This window comes from Zalophus californianus, chromosome 12 (genome assembly GCF_009762305.2).
Source record: "Zalophus californianus isolate mZalCal1 chromosome 12, mZalCal1.pri.v2, whole genome shotgun sequence".
Lineage (NCBI taxonomy): Eukaryota > Metazoa > Chordata > Mammalia > Carnivora > Otariidae > Zalophus > Zalophus californianus.
This window is the reverse complement of record NC_045606.1, coordinates 74782604-74799911: the sequence shown is the minus strand read 5'-3', so window position 1 is coordinate 74799911 and position 17308 is coordinate 74782604. Positions and strand designations below refer to the sequence as shown.

Genomic DNA, 17308 nt, shown 5'->3' with positions numbered 1-17308 from the left:
CTCTCTGGGCTCCACCCCAGGACCCTGGGTTCATGACATGAGCCGAAGGTAGACGCTCAACCAAATGAACCACCCAGGCACCCCTCAGATATCTCTTTAAATGTTTTTGTTTATTCATTTTTTTCTTGTATGAGAGGAAGACACAGCACATCAAATTGATGGAGTGGTAGTCGGTCCTCATTTATAAATAATGATTTTTGTGAAATGTTTGTTGGAATATTTAGGTGTCTAGCAATTGATGAACACCTAACAATAGGAATTATAAATTAGTAAATTTTGTATTGATCATTTAATTTCTAACCAATTTATTCACTTAACAAATGGTGGTGGTCATATTGAAGGGATAATGAAACATAAAGATGATTGTTCCTGAACTTGAAAATATCTTGGAAAAGTCAGGAATTAGACAATAGCTTTATTTCATATGAACTCCAAGGCATAGAAAAAGAATTACACCTAGGAACATGAAAGTCTGGAATTGATGCTGTCAAATATAGTAGGCACTAACATGTGACTACTTAAATTTAAATTAACTAAAATTAAACATAATTTAAAAATTCAGTTCCCATTCATACTAGCCACATGCTGAGCGCTCAGTAACCACAGAGTGGCTCCCTATTGGAGGACACAGATGTAGAACATTTCCATGATTGCAGAAAGTTCTGTTGGCACAACAGTAGATAGTGTGCATGATAATGCATGAATGAAGAGCTGTTGTTCTTTGGAGCAAATCTGTGACTTAATTTATAAAGTAAGTTTAAATTGTTCAGATTTAGAATTCTGTTAAGTAAATTTTGGTTAACTAAATAATAATTATACTAAAAATTGTACAGAAGTACTAAAACCAAAATTAACTTCTATACTCACTAAATATATATGGAGTACCTCATAACTAATATATTTTCAAGGAAAAATATTAAAAACTCCAAAGCTTCTATGACTTCTAAGAATTTTTACTGATGTCAAAAATGTAAATCTTTGTAATTATATAAAAAAGCCCCTTTTCCTGTAAATAAGAATGCTTAAAAGTCACAAGATGAACTACACACTTTTATTTTGGTCAAAAATAATACTTGACTACTTTAAAATTAACTTTAACTGTAAGTTAAATTCTTCTTCACTGATATAGTGAATTTTCCATGTCAAGAATTAAAATATGATTGTATATACATAAGCCCTTGCCAAAATCAGACATTTGCTATATTTGAATCTTGAGTAATGCAATATAATCTTGGATGTTTGATCATTCATTCAAATGGAGCTGAAATATACCAATGCACTCTCAATAAAGAATGGCTTTGCCAAACAAATTGACTTCCCAAATTGATAAATGATCTCCAAAGTCATTTTTAGCACTAAAATTCTAAATCTAGTTCCACTTCTTAAAAAAAATAAATTGTATGGACTTTTAGAAAGCTTAATGCTTAAACCAAAGTAGATGCAAGTATTTACAAATGCAGTTCCATCCATTTGTTTTTTAAAGCAAGGACATTGAGATTTCTACCTGGAATTATCTTAGCAATTAAATTACTGCATATGCTTGAAATAAAAAATGTTCTTTTTTATAAGATTCCTTAATTTACACATTTAACATCATTCTAAAAAATGAATCCTTCCAGCCATACCCCAAAATAATGAGTTTTTGCTATAGTAGTGTATAAAAACAGGATAAATATTAAGGCAGCTAACCATAACTGGGAGTATTCAGAATATTATCTTAAATGGAAACTATAAAGTAATTTTGTCCAGATAGGGCAATCTGCAGAGTTCCCAGAAAACTGGTGGTTACTTTTCAGGTTTCAAATGACTTTCCTCCAAATTTGGGTGTTGACATAGCTATACTTTTCCAGTTGAGAATGATGATTAGAGCCAAAGAGAACAAAGTTTTAGGACATGGGTTTAAAAGTGAGTGCTGGATGTTAATATTACAAATGTTAGGAAATATATTGAATGTGATTTCAATGTAAGAAAATGGTTGCTGATAACTTTATATAAATCTGTTTATTTTCTCTATATTAAATTATTTCTCAAGTAGCATAATTTCAAAAAGTCTTATTGACTATGTTATTTATTTAATATCTATTACTTTTGTCAACTATGAGGAATTATCTTTACAACAAAAAGGTCTATCATTTGTTTTTGGTTCGTTCTTAGGATTTCCATCTTTCTGCTTACATTGCCCACCCATTCTTGCATGCTGTCTACTTTATCCATTAGAGTCCTTCACATATGCATCACGGTTATTTTAAATTTCCAGTCTGATAATTCTAACATACCTTCCATGTTGTTCTGATGCTTATTCTGTCTATTCAAATTGTATTGTGTGCCTTTTGGTGTGCCTGGTAATTTTTTCTTTTTGTGTGTGTTTTTGTCTTTTGTTTGTTTTTTAGAGAGAGGGATGGGGGGCGAGGGGCGGAGAAAATCTTAAGTAGGCACCACGCACAGCATAGAACCTGACATGGGCCTGGATCTCAGAATGCTGAGATCATGACCTGAGCTGCTATCAAGAGTCAGATGCTTAACCAACTGAGCCACCCAGATGCCACGATATGCCTGGTAGTTTTTTCTTGATAGCTATGATGTGGTTTTGGAATATCGGTGAGGTGAGGTCCGGAGAATTCTTGAGACGTCTTTGGTGCAAATAGGTGGTTTATTAAAGCACGGAGACAGGACCTGGGGACAGAAAGAGCTGCTGCACCGGGGTTGTGAGGGGTGGCTGGTTATATACTATGGGGTTGGGGGGAAGGTAAGGAAAAACGGAGGTTTCAAAAGAACTTTCATATGCTAAAGAAGATTCACAGGACACAGGAGGCTTTGCCATTGTCAAGTTAAAGTTGTTTTTCCCTCTAGCAAGGTATCAACATGAAGATAGTTGGGAACTTCCTGGAGGAACATTAACACTTTGCCCACTTCAAGTATCTGTCAATGGGTTGCAGATTATAAGGACATTTAATTGTATCTACATTTTTTTCTGGCAGCTAGGCCATTGATAGAAATGCTTTGTTCTTGTAAATTGCTAAGACATTTGTAAAACTGAGGGAGACTCTTGTCCTGCAGGATTGTGATCTCCATAAGTAAACTATTTTTTTTTCCTTCAACCAGGAGTGCCTGGGTGCCCATGGGGGCAGTTGTGGGGTGTCAGCTTCTGCTTTGTCCTCAGCTTGCCTTCTGTTCCCTCATCAGCTAGACAGAATGTACCAGTAAAAAGAAGTGCTTAAATGGGACTTTAGTAATGTGGTGGTTATTTGGGGGGGGAAGGGAAGCATTTGATAGTCCTATGATTAGATCGGTCTTCTCATGAACCTTTGCCCCTGGACTGTAGACTTCACAAATTAGTTTTTTTCTTTCCACGTTGGTGAGACAGGAGGCTAAAGTGGGCTGGAGTTGGGTACTTCCCTTCCCCAGGTGTTGGGCTCTGATAATACCCCAGCTGGTTAGGCCTAGGTTAATTAGTTTACCCTGAGGGCAGGCCTTGTTAGTAGAACCGAACGCTCTGTCTCATTTCAAAATGGTTCCTTTTCCCCTCCCTCTGCTAGAAGTACGAGGGGATTTTTTCCATTATTTACTGTGAGAATCTGGTTGAATTCCTGGAGGTAAATCTCACGATATTGTGGGGGTCCTATGACTGGATCCCCCTGGAGTTTTAAACTCTGACTTGTCCACACGGAGCCTCCAGCAATTTGTCAATTACACTCCCGGTTCTCAGCCCCGCCCCGCCCCGCCCCGCCCCGCCCCGCCCCGCCCCGCCCCGCCCCGCCCCGCCCCGCCCCGCCCCGCCCCGCCCCGCCCCGCCCCGCCCCGCCCAGTGTTTGTTGTGGAGGCAGCTTCTGTTTGTGAATCCGGTAAGTCGTGGCTCCCTGAATTCAACTGTCTCTCTAATCTTGAGGAAGGAGGTTTGCCCTGTGGCCTCCCCTCTCTTAAGGACCCAAAAAGAGTTGTTGATTTTTTTCAGTCTGTTGAGCATTTTCAACCAAGCTCCTTATGATGTAGTTTTGGAATGTTGGTGGGGTCCGGAGCGGACAGCCAAGAAAGAATTCTTGAGGCGTCTTTGGTGCAAAAAGCTGATTTTATTAAATCATGGGGACAGGACCCATGGGCAGAAAGAGTGGCATGACAAGTGTGAGGGGTGACTCATTATGTACTTGGGAATTGGGGGAGCTAAAGGAAAAGGGAGGTTTCCAAAAGAATTTTCATGTGCAAAGAAGACTCATGGTATACCAGAGGCCTTGCTACTGTCAAGCTAAAATTGTTTTCCCCTCCAGCAAGACATTAACATTAATATAGTTGGAAGTTTCCTGGAGGAATGTTCTATTATGCCTATCTCAAGTATTTGTCAATGGGTTGCAAGTTATAAGGAGATTTAATTTTACCTGCATTTCCTCCTGCCTTTGTTTTTAGGGCATCCAGGGGTGCCTGAGGAATGTCACACATATCCCACCTGGTTGGGGAGGGTGGCTTTGGGAGGTGTCAGACTGTGCTTTGTCTTCAGCTTGCCTTCTGCTCCCTCATCACTTGGATGCCAGAACCTGGAAGCCAGAAATTTATTCTTGGTACCTAACAAAACTAGAAACTGCTCAGGGATCAATTAATAGTAAAATGGATAAGCAAAATGTGTCGTATTCTAAAATGGAATGCTATTCAACAAGAAAAGGAAAAAAGTCATAATGCATGCAGTAGCATTGATGGATCTTGTCATGAGCACACAATGAAGGCGCACACACAAGATGTGTCTTTACACAGTGTCAGCTTTATTCAGTCATAAAGCAAAGTTAAATCACAATATAAAGCAGGTCCAGGATTCCAAACTCCATGACAATTCACCATGTGATTAAGCTTGGCTGCTTACATAGCACAGGGAGCAGGACAGATGACAAGCCACACAACAAACAAGACAACAGAAGGGTGCAGGAAGTTCATGAACCGAACGCAAAGTCAGGCTGGGGGCGCACAGCTGAGCTAAGGCCTCCGTCTGGTCCAGGTCAGCTCTCGGCACTGACTGCTTCTGATGTTCCAGCAGGGAAGGCTCTCGGTTCTGTTCGAACATCCATCAGGCAGAGCCTTCGGCGGCAGTTGCCTTTTTTAAGGGGTCAGACATAGAGGGGTCAGGTCTGAAGAGTCTGTTTTCTAACCAAATCCGTCCCTTTTTAAAGAGAATGAATCGGTTTTGGGTCTCTACAGCCCTCCTCTGGTTCTGCTCTGTTGTCAGTGCTGGGGGTTCAGCTAGCGTGGGTGCCGGCGATGTCTCCTGGCTGCAGGACCTTACCTGCTTGCGTCATTGCTTGACACAGGCTCCTGCTGGACAGGAGAGACTCCATTCTGCTCTCTACAGATCTCTAAACGGTATGCTGAGTGAAAACTTTACTGCAAAGAGTATATACTGTATCACTCTATTTATATAAAGTTCTAAATTAAGCAAAATTAGTCTAGGGTAGAAAAAAATCAAAATAATTCTATTTATTTATTTATTTGAGACAGAGAGAGAGAATGAAAGAGAGAGAGCACATGAAGGGGGAGGGTCGGAGGGAGAAGCAGACTCGATCCTGGGAGTCCAGGATCATGACCTGAGCTGAAGGCAGTCGCCCAACCAACTGAGCCACCCAGGTGCCCTGAAAAATCAAAATAATTCTGATGGAGGAAGGGGATTTGCTGGTAAGAGACATGAGGAATCGTTCTGAGTAATGTTCTGTATTTTGACAGGGATTTGGGTTGCACAGATGTATGCATTTGTGGATGCTCACCCTGTAGTTTGCTTGAGATCTGAGCATTTCATTTTATAGAAATGTTATTTTAAGATATAAATAAATACTAAACTCTAGTTAATATACATCCAGAAGTATTTGAGGGGAAGTGTACTGATGTCTGAGATTTACCTTAAAAGGCACCAATTAAAAAATGGATTAATGGATAATAGTGACCTAGATAGTTGGATATGTGATAATATGTTTTATTTTTATTTTTATTTTTTTAATTTTATTTATTTATTTCAGAGAGAGAGAGAATGAGAGATAGAAAGCACAAGAGGGAAGAGGGTCAGAAGGAGAAGCAGACTCCCCCCCGAGCAGGGAGCCCGATGCGGGACTCGATCCCGGGACTCCAGGATCATGACCTGAGCTGAAGGCAGTCGCTTAACCGACTGAGCCACCCAGGCGCCCTGATAATATGTTTTAAATAAACACAAGGATCCAGTTAGAAAGCATATATACATTCAAGTTTGCTGAATGTTTGGAGAAGTAAATAAGGGGAATTATAGAAATGTGATTAAACAGGCAGAGCTTTGGTCTTAAATTCAGAAAAACAGGTTTAAATGCCAGCTCAGCTACTTCCCATCTGTGAACTCATGAACGAGTTCCTTGACCTTCCCTCAGTCATGGTTTTCTGTTCTGTGAAATGCAGATACTGGCACTTAGACAACAGGGTTGTAAAGATGTTTAGGCAAGAGAAGATACTGGCCCTTAGCTTCAAATGCCTCATCATTCCTTGAAGTTCCTCATCAGTTACAATTCCAGGGATCACCGTGCTTTTGGAAAAGATTTTTTTTTTCAGTGAGTTAGAATATTTGAACTTGGGGACCTCTCCAGGTCTCTTTTAACTAGGATTTCATGTTTGGACAAGTCAGTGATGATACAGTTTTTGAAGTAGTGTTGATGAGGCCCATAGCCAACGGCCAAGAAAGAATTCTTGAGATATCTTTGGTGCAAAATGGTGGTTTTATTAAAGCATGGGGACAGGACCCGTGGGCAGAAGGAGCTGCTGCTGCCCCTGGATTGTGAGGAGTAACTGATTATATCCTTTTCAGTTGGGGGAAGTAAAGGGAAGGGAAGTTTCAAAAGGAGTTTCATCTGCTAAAGAAGACTCATAGGCTACCACAGGCCTTGTCCTTGTTGGACTAAGATTGTTTTTTCCTCTAGCAAGGCATTAACATTAAGACAGTTGGGAGCTTCCTGGAGGAACTTTATACTCTGCCTGCCTCAAGTATTTGTCAAATGGCTGCAGGTGATAAGGACATTTAATTTTATTTACATTTCTTTCTGCCTTTGTTTCCCACATCAGGTGATTCCTAACTGAATTTTTAATATTTTTTTTAATGAAAGGCCTCTCTACATTTATTTTTCCTTATATATGTGCACAGTTTACTCATCAGGACATTATTAAACTTACTGCTATGTACCCCTTCCACTCACTAGTAAGCTAACATGCCACACACTACTTTGAAATTTCATAGCAAAATTGTAGCAGTCCCCAAAAGAACATAGGAAGTATATTTCTTTAAAAAAAAAAAAAAGATTTTATTTATCTATTTGAGAGAGAGAGAGAAAGAGAGAGAGTGTGTGCACAGAGGGAGGGGAAGGGCGAGAGGGAAGGTGGGAGAGAATCTCAAGCAGACTCTCTACTGAGCGCGGAGCCTAAATGGAGCTCAATCTCAGGACCCTGAGATCATGACCTGAGCTGAAACCAAGAGTTGGACACCTAACTGACTGAGCCACCCAGGTGCCCCAGGAAATATATTTCTTAATCTTTTACTTGATTTATAATTTTTTCCTCAAGATTATTTATCATAATGATATGATATCAAAGAAATCACTGACACAGTGGAGGAAACTCAAGTTCTGAAAAATAAACCACTCTTAAACCTCCAAAACAAGAAAAGAACTTTGAGATTTATAAGCCAGCAAAAAACAAACAAAAAACAAAACCATCATGTTCAAAATAGAGGGTTTCTTTTTTTTTTTTTTTTAATGATTTTGTTCATTCACTCTAAAAACTTAGGACTCTGACACAGAAGTGATTGCACAGAACTCCTTGAATGAGCTTACATGAGCAGTGCTCACTTCATGCTTGGTCATAGTCATTGCCACCATCAGTTATAGCTCATTACACTGACTCCAAAAGGAAAGAGCCTGCCTTGAAACACCAACACAGCTGGGAAACACTGAAGATTTGGCATGAGAAAGCAGATTTAATTTTTGTTCCTTTCTATCAGAAGAGATTTTATAGCAAGAAGAAGTATAATAGGTGTACTTAACATAGTCATAAAAAAGGTTTAAATTTGAGACTGCTTATCTTTTGGAATGAAGCCTTTGGGGAAATAACAGTACTCTTTTATAGTATGACTTTTAGGAATTTTTTAATAATGAAGAGTTTTTATTAGCAAATTAAATGTGTTGAATATAACGTTTATTGTCTTAAAACACAGGAAAATTGTGTTTGGGTACATCTTTTAAAATATTACCTTTTGAGGAAATCTGATTTCTCTATGTTTAAAACAAACTACTTCAAAATACTGACATTTTGAATTTTATTACAATTTTTATCTCTCCTTTTTCTTTGGTGCTGAAATGGTAAAACATTTCAGCTTTGTTCTTTAAGCTAAGCTCCACTTTTCTTTTGAATTTCTATTCTCAGATATAATAGAACAATAAATTTGTATATAAACATATTCATGTAAAAATATATAAGAATAAGCTACATTTGTATATATTTCTGTTTAACCTAAAGGTTGCCTTCTTAAAAGATCCTCCCCCAAGGTTTATATCTGTCGAACTAAGAGAAATTGCTGTAATACAAAACACCATCAATGCGTTTTTCCAATGGTAAATCATTCTTCATACAAATAAAAAAGGGAACACAAAACCTTCAGTATGTGTGGTGCATATTAACAACCTATCCCAAAAGAAATTTAACTCTGAATTACATTAGCTCCTTTTAGAAGGTAGTTCTCAACTGGAGGTGATTTTCGCCCCTATGACACATTTGGCACTGTCTAGAAACATTTTTTGTTGTCATGATGAGGGCAGAGGGATGCTTACGGGCATACAGTGGGTAGAAACCAAGGATGCTGCTAGATATCCTACAATGTACAGGAAAGGCTCCCAAAACAATTATCCATTCCAAAGTGTCATTAGTTGTTACAGTTGAGAAACCCTGCTCTAGAAAAAGAAAACTCAAAGGACAAAGCCCATGTAGTCCATTAAAGATAGACAATAAGACACTTGATGAAGGTGGTAGCATACATAACAGTGTACAGTTTCGTATTCTACCAGTTCCAGTTTACATTCCCACCAGCAATATACAAGGGTTTCCTTTCCTCTATATCCTTACCAGCATGTATCTTTTATCTTTTTGGTAATAGACATTCTAATACATGTAAGGTGATATCTCATTGTGGTTTTGATCTGCATTTCCCTGATGATTAATGGTGTTGAGATCTTCTCACACCTGTTGACCATTTGTGTGTCATCTTTGGAAATATGTTTAGTTCCTTTGACCATTTTTTAATCGGGTTATTTGGTTTTTTTGCTAATGAGTTGTATGATTTTCTGAGATATTTGGATATTAGCCCCTTGTCAGATTAGTGGTTTACAAACATTTTCTCCCATTCCATAGCTTGCTTTTTCATTTTATTGGTGGTTTCCTTTGCTGTGCAGAAGCTTTTTAGTTTGATATAGTTTCACTTGTTGGTTTTGTTTTGTTTTTACTTTTGTTGCTTATGCTTTTGGTGCCAAATCCAAAATATCATTGCCAAGACCAAGATCAAGGATCTTACCCTTATCTTTTCTTCTAAGAGTTTTACAGTTTCAGTTCTTACATTCAAGACTTTAATCCATTTGAGTTGTTTTTATGTGGCATAAGATAGGAGTCCAATATCATTCTTTTGCAGGTGAATATTCAGTTCTCCCAGCACCATTTTATGGAAAAGAGTACCGTTTCCCCATTGTGTATTCTTGGAGCTATTGTCAAAGATTAATTAACTGTATATGCATGGGTTTATTTCTAAGCTCTCTATTCTGTTTCATTGATCTATGTGTCTGTTTTTATGCCAATACCATATTGTTTTGATTACTATAGCTTTGTAATATAGTTTGAAATCACTGCAAGTTTGTGCAGAGGTCCTGGCAGGCCCTTGCCATTAGCAATCAATCTGTTCTGACAATCATTCTCCCAGTCAGCTGGCTCCACTGGCCTCTGAAGCATCCACACCACCCATGGGACATAGAAACCTTCAGGGACAATGGGAGCCCTGGTTGTAAGGACAATGAGGGATATGGCAATAAGGGAAAATGAGTCATTCACAAACCCGCAAACCTCTACCCCTTCCCAGTTTCTGGGCAGACAGAGACTCTCTGTCTCTCTGTGTTCAGTAGCCTTTCCCCCTAGCCTCTCTTCTTCAAAAGTCTTAGGCTTTGGGGGTCCAATTTCATTCCTTTGCAGTGGATATCCAATTTTTCAAAACCATTTATTGAAGAGACCATCCTTCTTTGCTTTTGTCAAAGAAGACAAGAGCCTTTGAGTTCAGGCCCTTGTGCTTCACATCTTCCCCAATTCCTAAGGCAGGATATCCCCAAGCCTAGCAAACCTACTTAAATTGGGGAAGAGGGAAAACTACAGGGAGAACAAATATTCAAATTAATATTTCAGTAGATTTTCCTTTTACACATCGTTTATTTATGATTTCAGTATGTGAGCTTCACCGGGTGGTAAATGCAGATTTAGTCACATCAGTATTCAAACCACAGTGTTCCAATTACCCACCTGCTGACTATGGGAAATTCAGGCTTTGTCATAGAACCCCAATCACGTGTTGCTGTGCTAACAAATCAGGACTGATTTCACTGTCCCACAATAAAGATAGCTGAGTTCCACAGCAGAATCTGGAATTCCACTCTCATCTTTGTTGCCATACTACGGAAACTGTTGCCAAGTGAAGCTTGAAATCTGTTAACATCAGAGTTGACAAAAGTAGGCTCTACCTTTGAGACCACTGTGACTGCAGTTGCTAAGTAGAAAATCTACTTTATTGCTCTTGAGAAGAAGAATGAATCTTCTGTGTTACATTTAATAGAGGTAGGGAACTTATCCTTTGTTTGAAATCTAGAATATTCTGGTGACTAGTGGTAACAGCTTTTTCGTTGGTCGTGACAGTAAGCCAAACTGGGATTTCAAAGCTCAGGATAAGACAATTCTGTGGGGTGGCACTGCCCGTGTATAGCACACTATTTCCTCTGGTTCTAGTACCACCAACAATGCCACAACAGTGTTTCAGCAAAGATTTCCCAAGTAATGAGGTGAGAAGTAGTAAAACTGCCAAAAATCAGCTGTGTAGTTTTGAGTAGAATCTAAACTCTGCTAACCAAGCCTCTATTGCTAGATCACCAGATTCCATTTTCCCTTTTTCTCTGCAAACTAGCATTTATTGGAGCCCCCTTAACCATCAAACTGTCTGAGTCTCATTGATGAACAGAGGTTAAGACTTTTTCTTTCTGAGCTTCATGACCTCTGTGGATGTTAGGAGATGCAAATGGGTATTTGGAATTGGGGCACCACCAGAAGCCACTGAGCCACAGTATGTCAAATCCTGATTTAAAGAACCTCTCTCTGAGTATTGTTAAATCGAGATGCCTTACAATGAGGGCTCTAATTGGTGCCCAAAGTAGAAAAATTCATATAAGAAGCAACCATTACAAAAGGCTATTTTAATAAAGTTTATTTTTGTCAGTTTGCTGATTATTCAGCTATTGTCCACTTATCTTGCACCAGATAAGTTCTAAGATGCTGAAGCCTATGGACTGCATCTGTGGATTGCATGTGCCAACTGGCTCCCATTTGTAGTCAGCCAATTGGAGACATCAGTAAATTAGAGGATGCTAGAAAGAGGTTTGTGTGTTACCCATTCCCTGTCTTCTCTGAAATGTGTTTCTTGGCAGCGTTTCACATCCCCTCCACAGCTTCTGTCCTGCACTCCCTGTCTAGCAACTCCCACTCTCAGTGGGCTCCTAACAACATCTCTATATTTCTAGTCTCTAAATTCCTCAACTTCTTTGTTGGTTTCCTTAATCTTGCCATAATTCCTTAATTTCTCTATTCATTAAAGTCTCATATCATTTGAGTTTGATTCTGTTTCTTTGTAGGGTTCTGATTGTTACAATGACTATTCTACTTATTACACATATTACATGAGTTTTTTTTTTTTTTAATCACTCCATTCGTGTTATAATTTAGTCTTCTTGAACTACAGTAGTAGATGAAACTCTTCATAAACAGCACTTACCAGAAAAGGGGGGGAACTCACTGCCATCCACCACCAAAAACATTATAATAGCTCTGATTTAGCAGTTAAAGGATTAGCTTTCATATTACTCAGATTACTAGGGAACATGAAAAACAAGATCTCCTTAAGACTTCCTACAATACAGAATGTTCACTAATGCCAATAAAATTAAACTAATCTTAGCAGTAGATCATTTTGCATGGACAGCCATTTCCACTGGCGATGTGCCTATCATATCACTGTGTTATTTTCAATATATAGCAGGGCTGGAGATTTATTAGACAGTTTATAGCACCAACAGGTTATGCTGAGCTCAGCAGCATTGCCAAGCGAAAAGAAATATTTGAGGGCAGCATTTGTTCTAAACAAAAAATCTAAGCATATTTCTTCCTTATTTAAATTTGTTCATGGAAACCATTTTCCACAGGTAAGTGAACAGTGAATGTGTTTGCAATGTGCTATTGCATTCCTACCCAGTGCAGACAAGAGGGGAACCATGTTTTCATAAATAAAAAGCGACAGACCATGTCATTGGCCTCCTCTTTAACTCCTCTCCCCATGGGTGGATGTGTGGTAGGGGAAGGTTCTGCTTCACACCAGGCAGGGGAATTGAATATTGATGGAATTTGCTGACAGTTTGTGGATGAACAATTCAGCAGAGAACACAAAGGTCATGTTTGCTCTAAATTTAGTGAGTTTAATTTGATTTGGCTAGTTAATTATAAATATAGTGCTTGCAAAAGTAAATCAGGTTTTAAAAAGAACCACACTTCAAGGAATCTATATATTATTTAATTTTCAGCCATGTTCTTTCCAGTTACACAACTTTTTTGGCATGGAATCCAAATTTTAAAAGTTAATGTACTTAAAAAAAATCTGGGTATAGTATTAAATCATTTGTAAATGTCTTTGATAATTTATAGATAGCATAAACTAAGGAGTAGAAGGAAAACCATTGTTGAGACATGATTTCTTAAGTCACCTAAAATTTATTCTTTGTGTCCCACATAAGTCAAATTCACAGTGAATTCTGAGAGACTGCTCAATAAGTCATTGTGTTACCTCCCCTGTTCTCAGGACTTTTCTTTCACTTATGCTAATTATATGCAAGGTCTTAGGCAAAACATTTGCCTCATTACCTAGACCTGGCATCTACAAAGATATTTTAAAGATACCAGCCATCTCAAGTATGAAATGTAATTAGGGGCCTCCCTATCTTTCTATTACAATGGATTAAATTTATAGAAAATAAATAACTCAAAGAGGTTTAGCTACAGTAAATCCTTGGATAGCATAAAAGTAAAAGCTGAAATAAAATATAACTTCAGAGTTAAATAAAAACCATTTTGTAATCTGGATGCATAGCTTAAGAATTTATTTTTACAGATGAAAAGGCTAATTTAAGTCCTTATCTATTTATATAAACAGATTATTTGTAATAGTGCTTGACACTCTAAAGGACAAAAAGATATAAAGCACCACCACTCAAAAAGCTGTGCTTACAGAGATAAAATATATTCACATATTCCCACAAAAATTATTCAGTATCCGATGGCATATGACAATGATGTGATAGCATATTGCTGTGAAATGATGTCTTAGTTTGGGTTTTTAAACCATGCATTCACATCCTACGTTCAGTATTGGTATCAACCCCTCCCGAGGCACTTCATCAAGTGCCAAAGCCCGCCCTTCCAGCTCACTCACCTCTCCTAAGGCCGTCCTTACCTTCTCTAGTGAAAATAAGCCCTCTTCATGACAGTTTCTGCTGGTCCAAACTCCCAGCTCAAAGATCTCATAGCAATGTTTTGATCAAGTAGGGTGAGACTGACAATACAGAACATTTCTACCCTGAGTACGGAATTGCAAAGTGAAAAGAGGAGGGAAAAAGTTTTCTTCCACCTTTTTGGTTTTGGGGTTTTTTTTTCCTTCCCTTCTCTTTCTGTCTCTTTTTTTTTAATTTCCTGTAACTGACAACTGCTGGCTAGATATTACTGGCAATTTATATTTAAGACTCTTCTAACATATAACTTGAATTGATATATTGAATTCATTTTTAAAAATTTTATTTTCTAATGAACACCAAAAAAAAAAAATAAGACCCCTCTTATAGAATAGGTTACACATATGATCTTTAACTTAAATTAATTCTCATAACAGATCATGTTGTAGATGAAACTGAGGTTTGGTTTGGAGACCTACCCATGATTTCAGAGGTCAAAAATGGCTGGGCATAGATTCAAATCCAATCTCTCAATGGAAAACCTGGAATTTTTTCTACCACTCATTGAGTTAGGGTTTAGGATTTTATCCTGTTATGTTGGGGCTAAAGATTGAAGACCAGGACCCAGATAATCATAGCAAGGCTGGAAAGTGGATTTCTTCATTGGTCTCTTTTGAAGGGTTACGGGCTGGTAGGCACCATGAAAAAAAATGACAACATAAAATATATATTCAGAATAATATAGCCTAGTGGTTCTTAGGGAAGAATAAAGTCAACAGCTCTGAAAATGTATGTGAGTTTACAACAGAGAAATAACACAGAAGTCTAGTCTTTTATTATTATTACTATTGTTTTTTAACTGGGGTAGAGGTAGCCAACAAAGACCAAACATCTGAAAGCAAGAAGTGATTACTCTCACCTGATGTGGTTCCTCAGACTTTAAATAGCCCCACAATAAGTTTCAAATCCTAAGGGAGAGGAACAAGAAAACATTTGGTGCCTAAGGATATGAAAGAATGGACAAAGTTCATAGATGTGGAAGGCTAGTTCCAAATAATGTAAAATTTATTAGAAAATAAAGTTATGGTGCAGAAGCTCTTCTTGATGAAATCCTAAGAGTTCATTTTTGCTTTTATTTCCCTTGCCTTTAGAGACATGTCTTACAAAAAGTTGCTTTGTCCAAGGTCAAAGAGGTTGCTGCCTGTGTTCTCCTCTAGGATTTTGATGGATTCCTGTCTCACATTTAGATCTTTCATTCATTTTGAGTTTATCTTTGTGTATGGTGTAAGTGAGTGGTCCAGTTTCATTCTTCTTCATGTGGCTGTCCAATTTTCCCAGCACCATTTATTGAAGAGGGTTTTTTCCACTGGATATTCTTCCCTGCTTTGTCAAAGATTATTTGACCATAGAACTGAGGGTCCATTTCTGGGCTCTCTATTCTGTTCCATTGACCTACGTGTCTGTTTTTGTGCTAGTACCATGCTGTCTTGATGATCACAGCTTTGTAATATAGCTTGAAGTCAGGCATTGTGATGCTCCAGCTTTGGTTTTCTTTTTCAACATTCCCCTGGCGATTTAGGATCTTTTCTGGTTCCATACAAATTTTAAGATTGTTTGTTCCTGCTCTGTGAAAAATATTGGTGGTATTTTGATAGGGATTGCGTTGAATGTGTAGATTGCTCTGGGCAGCATAGACATTTTAACAATGTTTATTCTTCTATCCATGAGCTTGGAATGTTTTTTCATCTCTTTGTGTCTTCCTCAGTTTCTTTCATAAATGTTCTGTAATTTCTAGAGTACAGATCTTTTGCCTCTTTGGTTAGGTTTATTCCTATGTATCTAATGGTTTTTGTTGCAGTTGTGAATGGGATAGATTCCTTAATTTCTTTTTCTTCAGTCACATTGTACTTCATCAAGATAAAAAGCTTCTGCACAGCAAAGGAAACAATCAATAAAACTAAAAGGCAACCTAGGAATGGGAGAAGAGATTTGCAAATGATATTACAGATATAGGGCTTCTCAAACTCAACACCCAAAAAACAAATAACCCAGTCAAGAAATGGGCAGAAGACATGAACAGACACTTCTCCAAAGAAACATACAAATGGTCAAAAGACACATGAAAAAATGCTCCACATCACTTGCCATCAGGGAAATACAAATCAAAACCACAATGAGATACCACCTTACACCAGTCAGAATGGCTAAAATTAACAAGATAGGGAACAACAAGTGTTGGTGCAGATGTGGAGAAAGGGGAACCATCTTACACTGTTGGTGGGAAAGCAAGCTGGTACAGCCACTCTGGAAAACAGTATGGAGGTTCCTCAGGACATTAAAAATAGAGCTACCCTATGACCCAGCAATTGCACTACTGGATATTTACCCCAAAGATATAGATGTAGTGAAAAGAAGGAGCACTTGCACCCCAATGTTCATAGCAGCAATGTCCACAATAGCCAAGCTGTAGAAGGAGCCGAGATGTCCTTCAATGGATGAATGGATAAAGAAGATGTGATTCATATACACAATGGAATAATACTCAGCCATCAGAAAGGATGAATATCAACATGGATGAATATCAACATGGGTGGAACTGGAGGGTATTATGCTAAGTGAAATCAGTCAATCAGAGAAACACAGTTATATGGTTTCACTCATATGTGGGACATAAGGAATAGTGCAGAGGACAATAGGGGTGGGGGTGGGGAAACTGGGAAGAAATCAGAGAGGGAGACAAACCATATGAGACTCTTGACTCTGGGAAACAAACTGGGGGTTGCAGAAAGGGAGGTGGGTGGGGGTAACTGGGTGATGGGCATTAAGGAGGGCACATGATGTGATGAGCACTAGGTGTTATTTTGAACTGATGAATTATTGAACATTATATCAAAAATAAATGATGTACTATATCTTGGCTAATTGAATTTAAATTTAAAAAATAATAATAAAAAGAAAATAAAGTTATGGGGGCTCACTTGGTTGGGCAGCCTACTTGTGATTTCCACTCAGGTCATGATCTCATGGGTCATGGGATGCAGCCCCATGTTGGGCTCCAAGCTCAGTAGGGAGTCTGCTTGAAGGTTCTCTCCCTTTGCCCCTCCCCCAACTCCAGCGCATGTGCTCTCTCTCTCTCTCAAATAAATAAATCTTAAAAAAAAAAAGTTCTCTGTTACTCATATATTGAATACTTATGCTAGTATTTCTACACATCTGCATAATATTAACTAAAAAAAGAAAAGTTAACATATGATATGTGTTAGAATTTACTAGATTTTAGTTATGTATAAATTATAATACATTAAAGGGACACAAAAATGCATTATGAAATCTACAGGTTATTTTTATATTTTTCCCAAAAAGTAGCAGCTTTCCCAGTGTTAATGTCAGAAAAAAATAATGTGTATTATTTCAGTCAACAAATACTTAACAAATCTATTACAAACTGTAAGGAATACAATGTATGTAAGTTAAATTTGAAAAATACATTTCCTAAAAGAGCCATGAATCATCAATTTTATTTGTGAAACTCAGATGCC

At 38.0% G+C, this 17308-nt stretch overlaps 1 protein-coding gene across 1 annotated transcript in view; it reads left to right on the top strand.

Annotated features, from left to right (window-relative positions):
• Positions 1-4871: 4871 nt before the first annotated feature.
• The window catches only part of ANKRD7 (ankyrin repeat domain 7), a 61102-nt gene continuing 48665 nt past the window's right edge, over positions 4872-17308 (top strand). The window contains 2 exon segments of the mRNA XM_027574289.2: positions 4872-4978; positions 5207-5340. The gene's annotated coding sequence lies outside the window, so the exon portion shown is untranslated.